We start from the raw sequence: 7377 nt of genomic DNA, 5'->3' as shown, positions 1-7377 counted from the left end.
ACGATTTTATTATTCTTTTTACCCGACTACGGCAACGCAAAAGGAGGGTTATGATTTTGACCGGTATGTATGTGGGTATGTATGTATGTATGTATGTATGTATGTATGTTCATCTGTTCCCTCATAACTTCTAAAGTACTTATTATAATTTAACATACGATGTGTCATTCGAATCGTCTTAATCGTCCGCTGGTTATAGGCTATATGGCGTCCCAAAAAAATGAACACTGCCCCCTCTAGAGGTCATAAAGTCACGAACCAAAAAACTAAAATTAAGTAATGATGATGTGTTATACATCATTGGAAAGAGCTCAATTAGCACATTTCAAATATATAAATATTGTTAGCGTTTGCACCCGGCTTTGCTTGCATGCGCTAGATAAAACATTACATTTTCGGTTAGCTACAAGCGCTCTGGTTTCTATCCGCGTGTTACGCGACTATGGCGATACAAGAAGGTTTTTGCAAAAGAAATTTGTTTGGCCGCTATACATGGTGTTTTTTTAATGTCCTGCAACATTTTATAACGTGAATAGGTATAGAAGTCCTGATCAGCCAAAATGTATGAAACAGTCAATTTTTTTACGAGATACGTACGCGTTCCGAAGCCGGGCGCCTTCGGCGCCCTCATGCTAAAAGTGTCGGGCGTAGCCCGACGTACGCGTTCCAAAGCCGGGCGCCTTCGGCGCCCTCATACTAAAAGAGTCGGGCGGAGCCCGACGTACGCGTTCCAAAGCCGGGCGCCTTCGGCGCCCTCATACTTAAAGAGTCGGGCGTAGCCCGACATACGCGTTCCAAAGCCGGGCGCCTTCGGCGCCCTCATACTAAAAGAGTCGGGCGTAGCCCGACGTACGCGTTCCAAAGCCGGGCGCCTTCGGCGCCCTCATACTAAAAGAGTCGGGCGTAGCCCGACATACGCGTTCCAAATCCGGGCGCCTTCGGCGCCCTCATACTAAAAGAGTCGGGCGTAGCCCGACATACGCGTTCTAAAGCCGGGCGCCGAAGGCGCCCTCATACTAAAATTGTCGAGCGTAACCCGACTTACGCGTTCCAAAGACGGCCGCCGTCGGCGCCCTCATAGGCACTAAAGGAGTCGGGCGTAGCCCGATATAGGCGGCGCTCTGCGTGCATTTCTGTACTGAGGACGCCCTCGCAAAAGTAATATAAAGTGACGTCAAAAAGTTAGTAACGACATCATGACCCCAAAATTTATTAAATAAAAAATAAGTTTAAAAACTAAAACCCGACTACTGCAAATCGCGCTCTAAAAAGTATGAAACAAGATATAATTCTTATCTAAAATTATCAAGCAGGAAATATTATAAATGTTACCATTTTTTTTATATAAAAATATAACGTAATATAATTTACTCATTTTTTTATATATTTACAGAGATTCAGAGGATAGCCGTGGTCGTATGCCACATTACTTTTAAATTTATAATCGTGGCATACGACCACGGCTATCCTCTGAATCTCTGTAAATATATTAAAAAAATCAGTAAATTATATTACGTTATATTTTTATATAAAAAAAATGGTAACATTTATAATATTTCCTGTTTGATAATTTTAGATAAGAATTATATCTTGTTTCATACTTTTTAGAGCGCGATTTGCAGTAGTCGGGTTTTAGTTTTTAAACTTATTTTTTTAGTATTTGTTGTTAGAGTCCAGCTGGCTACTGAAATATTACACAATTTATTGGCGGGTAATTCAAAAAATCTTGGGCTGTGGCACAGATACTTGCAGATAATGCATTCATAGATTTTTAAATAATTACATGGTTGAACCGGGAATCGAACCCCCTGCACGAGAAAAAAAAATACCCTGTAGCTTTATCATACCGATCGAAAGGCTTCATCATGAGGATTATTTTTTGCTAAATAACATAGTGTCATAAATAAAAGCAAGCTAATGAATTTTAACATTTTTAATTAAAAATTAATCAAATTAATCGATCGAGCGAGCGAAGCGAAGTTCTTACATTCGACTTGGATCACGCGGCTGGCTAGCGGTACGTCCCGGCATTTCGATGTTTTTAAGCTGAACTGTCAGAAGATAGTTTGATACTCAAGAACTTCAGTATATTTGTTCTAATTTAAATAAAATTGGGTAAACGTGTAGTTGAGGGCATTATATTTTTTTGTCATAAAATTATGAGCAGGCTAGATCAAGGGATTATTGAGGTAGAAGAGCTTAGAAGGCCAAAAAGCTGTTTGTGAGAGGTCTAGCTATTCTGGTCATTTTATTTGCAAAAAACATGGTCGAATTTAGTATCAAATGAAAGTGCTCGGTTTGCACTTTTATAATATTGTTCTTAAATTTACCATTTTGAAATAATTAGCAAGATATAAAAAATAAGTTCAAAAACTAAAACCCGACTACTGCAAATCGCGCTCTAAAAAGTATGAAACAAGATAGAATTCTTATCTGAAATTATCAAGCAGGAAATATTATAAATGTTACCATTTATATATTATATAAAAATACAAAGTAATATAATTTACTATTTTTTTTATATATTTACAGAGATTCAGAGGATCGCAGTGGTCGTATGCCACGATTATAAACTTAAAAGTAATATGGCATACGACCACGGCTATCCTCTGAGCCTCTGTAAATATATAAAAAAAATAGTAAATTATATTACTTTGTTTTTTTTTTTTTTTTTTTTTTTCAATTTCTTAATTATTTATTTAAAATGTATAATATATAAATGGTAACATTTATAATATTTCCTGCTTGATAATTTCAGATAAGAATTCTATCTTGTTTCATACTTTTTAGAGCGCGATTTGCAGTAGTCGGGTTTTAGTTTTTGAACTTATTTTTTTTACAATAAGGAATTGAAATTTGGGTATAAATGGATGTATAACAATTTCCATTCTGATATTTGACTCCCCATTCCATAAATAACGATATTACTTTTGGCCAAATTGTTAATTGAAAGTACCTACTCTCAAAAATACCTAGTATAAAAATGTATTTAAAAAACACACGCATTTTACTTTCCTTATATGCGAAATGAAAAGTAGAGTGTTTTAACTCGGGTGAAAGGCAACATTTTTGAAAAAAATTTCAACAAGAAATGATCACTTGGTTAATAATCTACTAATGTTATTGTTATGCACAAGTAGAACATATAGAATCTTGTTTATTTACAAGAAGATGACATTTTTTTCCACATACCTATATATTTTTGAGAAAAATATAGCTAGGTATTTTAGTTTAAAAATCATTGTTACAATAAATATAGGCTTTTCCAGCGAACATTTATATTTCTGCCGAACCGAAAGCAGAATTCACAAGGCTTTTCGGTGGACGACCGTTACGCGAATGATTGTTTGGACTGACCTTTCTATTAAATGTATAGTTATATAAATGTATTTTATTGTGTAATAATCATAATAATTATTAAGTTATATTAAATCTGGGAATGAAATTATATCAGAAAGGAGACTCTTAAATGAGTATACTCGTAACATGCTTTGTGCATTAAATATATCTCCCTCTATTGAGTGAAAATAAAACAAAATACACAGGTAATCTGTGTTGCGGTTTTAAAGTGCCATCTGTTACACCTTTGATAAATTAAAAATGATTGCTTGTCAAATGAAGTCGCCATGTTAGAATTACACCTACACTATAAGCATCACTCACACAAACAAGCAATGGGGCAAATTTTTACCAATATTCAAAGGCTTTTTTCTTAATAATTTTAATCAAAATCTAGTATTTTTTTACGTTCTGCGAAGACAGAAATATATATACTACCCAAACATTACATATACAAGTGAAGAAACCCTATATAATAGGAGCTAGGGTGCCAAGAAAGTTGTATGAAAATCGAGCAAGGAGAACCACCTTAACTTCGTCATCGTCACTTTGTCATAATTGTTAAATGGTCCACTGCAATTGTTCTAACTGTTAAGTCGTCAACATTCCTATATCGTCACTCGCCAATTTTGTCAACATTCCTATAAGGTCACCTCTGCCACCCAGTGCTTACTCGTGTCACAGAATAAATAATAGTACTAGGTACAGAAGACTCACTCTCTAACAAAACGCGTCTGTCACGATCAGCACAGATATGGCCGCTAGGTGGCGACAGCGCCACGCGCGGCTTATGGCAAACCCCAAAATTGGGGTCGAACGGATGGACTTTTAGCTACCTGTAGCAAAGCGACGAAATCACGGAGTGAGCCACGCCTGCTCATATACATTCCTATAGTATATGGTCCACAATGCTAACTCGTCCACATTCCTAGCTTGTCCACAGTCCCAGATCATCTAAATTCCTATCTCAGTATAAGGCCAATCGCTTAAATTGAATGTCCAATTTCTTTGACCAATGTGTATTTGCATTTCACATTTTGCTTAGGGGCTATTCATAAATTACGTCATTTCAAATTAGGGGGGGGGGGTCTGGACATCGGAGACGGTAGCATGAAGTAGGAGGAAATGGGGTCATTTAACCCATAATCAAATATCGGGAAATTATTTCCCACTTCATTCTAATTTACAAAATATTAGTAACATTTTGAATTTGAAAAATGGCAACACTTTTCTAATGGCCGCCATTTGTGACCCATAGATATAAGAATATATACAGATGCCTTCCAAGCGAGCTGTCAGTGGGACCACTTTTTGTTTAGTGTACGATTAACAAAGCGACCCACTTTGCTGTAGCCATGTCGATAAAGTCATATCGATAAACTACCGACATTTCTTGCAATTTTAATTTTACTTCAAAGGTTTAACTATACCTAAAATGAACAAAAACGCTTTTTTTCTTTATTGTGGTTATCAGATCACAATTTTGTAGTCACGCCCCAGGAGAGAACCAAGGGAAAGTTCAGATATTTAATTAAAATACATAAATACCTATTAAAATAGGTGGTCCGCAATAATTGAATTATTTTATTACATTATAATATATTCATTATCCATTAGCATTTCAATTATGTTTATGTTTAACGAAGATATTGAAGCTTCAATTAATCGCTATTTCGTTCCGCTGTGTAGCGTTTATCGATATATAACATGATTAAAATCGACTTTTTACATCCCTAAAAGAGCACACATATACGTTTTTACGCACACATGCACAACCCGGGTCGCCTAAAAAGGGGCCACTTGGATTTGAAGTCCATCTTGTCAACAGTATAGTTGTCCTTTTTTGACAAATGGCATTTTAAAAGAGCGAGGAGAGAGAAATGATACTAGTTGCTGCGCCGTCAAATAGAACAATAAAGGTAGGGGCCTTGTTGTGACCATACGTCAAAGTCAATGTCAGTTGTTGAGATTTTTTTTGATATAACGACAATTTTTTTATTGTTTTGAGGTTAAGTGCGAAAAAAAATCTTGTAAGTGCATACACTGAATACTATCATAAACTAGACTTATATTCCCTGTGTTTTGCTTGAAAAGAATTGTGGTAACGATATGATTTAGCCAACATTTTAAGGTTTTAGTAAGTGGGTAATTATTTCCCATTGTTTGTTCCTGAACGTACGATTTACAAAAAAACTGGTAGGTTTTATCAAGTGGGAAATTATTTCCCAGTGTTTATTCTCCACCTAAATTTTAATTAGTTTCCACAAATAAAAATGTATGCTCGTTTGCCTGTTACACAAAAAGATCTGTGCCTGTTTTTGTTTTCTTTTTTCTTTTATTTATTTCTTTGATTTTTGAAGATAACGTTAAAGGATCATACTTGAATTCCAAGCAAAGCCGGGGGGAGCTACTAACTAGTAAAAAGTTCGTAACCGTATCGGAGAATGGGAAACTATTTCCCACTTCATTCAAAATTTGCTATTCCGTAATGGATAACGGGAAATTATTTCCCACCGCAAAACCCCCCTTTACCCCCCACTAATTTTTTTTTTATATATTTTTTCGTAATCTACGCAACCAAATTACCTAAAAACCAATCTTAGTTTTCAAAAATCTCATAAAAAGTGTTCCGTTTGATTAAGGGTTAAAGCATGATTTTTGGATGATTATAGGGGGGGGGGGGGGTCAAAAATCGATGACGTAATTTATGGATAGCCCCTTAGTGAGAGAGAGAGACGCAATGCACATTGGGCCAAGATATTGGACAGGTGAATTATGGCGACATCACGCCAACTGCAATGTCAGTGTAATACGTATTGAATAATTGTTTTATTTTATAAAATTAGTGCCCTTGTGGCCTATTTGATGAATAAATGTTGATGTTGAGTGTGCAGTTCCATACTTAGCACTGTGGGCCTATATAGGATTGTGGAGCGGGCTATATAAAAATGTAGATATTGCAGACAAACAACATTTAGGAATTGCATAAATCTAAAATTGGTAGTCATGATTAAATTGGAGATAGACGCTAATTTCCTTTCTGATAAAATCGGTCGATTTGATCTTTGCATCTGGATCAAATCTGGATTGGCGTTAAAGCCGTAATAGACTATCGCACTAAGTTTACTGAAACGCAACTGAAACGCCTGCCAGTGTTGCCAAGTGTTCCATATTTATGTTTATTTATTCAGTGGGGCGATACTCCTTCTTTCGGGCATTCTCGGCTCCGTTCGGTTCTTGGTCTGACGATCTGACGTGCAAGCCCATCGGAACTGGGTTATAACCGCGAAAATTGAAGTTCGCAAATTGCGGGGATTTTTCTCTGGCACTCTAATTACGCCTTCATTGGAGTAAAAGAGAAAGATCCCCGCAATTTGCGAATTTCGGTTTTCTCGGTAGCCGCTCTGTAGTATAATCATTTATATGGTCAAGTCAATCTTGTCAGTAGAAAAAGACGTGAAATTTTAATTTTCTATTAGACGACATCCCTACGCGCCTTTTTTCATTTTTCAAATTTGCCGCCTTTTTCTACTGTCAAGATCTACTTGACCAACTATAATTAGTGAGTATTTTATTCTTTGATAATAATTATGTACAGAGAATCGCCTTTTACATTATCGAACGTGACGTGCGCCGGACCGGCCTACAATAAGGTCGTGGTTCGGTATCCGCCTGTGTCAAAGCTTTATTTATCATTCCATCTCACTCTGTTGTTGGTCCAATATCCAGATTAGTCAATTTTTCAATTGGCCGATCGAATCAGGAGGTGCGAACTCAAACACCAATTTGCATCGCTGTATTCAATCGCCGATAATGACCTACATTACCGATAAAATGAGGTGCCAACGCAAGAATACCAATTTATGAGGCCAGTATTTTCGTTCTGGAGCATTTTTTTTTTAATTTAGAGGGCTCTAATTGAGTATTAAGCCCCCTCCAGACTATGCGCGTGAATCGCGGGCGAAGCCGCGAACGCGAGTGTGGAGTCCAGAACGCAGACCTGCGAAATAGACTCCACACTCGCGTTCGCGGCTTCGC

Source organism: Cydia fagiglandana, chromosome 7 (genome assembly GCF_963556715.1).
Source record: "Cydia fagiglandana chromosome 7, ilCydFagi1.1, whole genome shotgun sequence".
In the NCBI taxonomy this organism is placed as follows: domain Eukaryota; kingdom Metazoa; phylum Arthropoda; class Insecta; order Lepidoptera; family Tortricidae; genus Cydia; species Cydia fagiglandana.
This window is presented reverse-complemented; position numbering follows the sequence as displayed.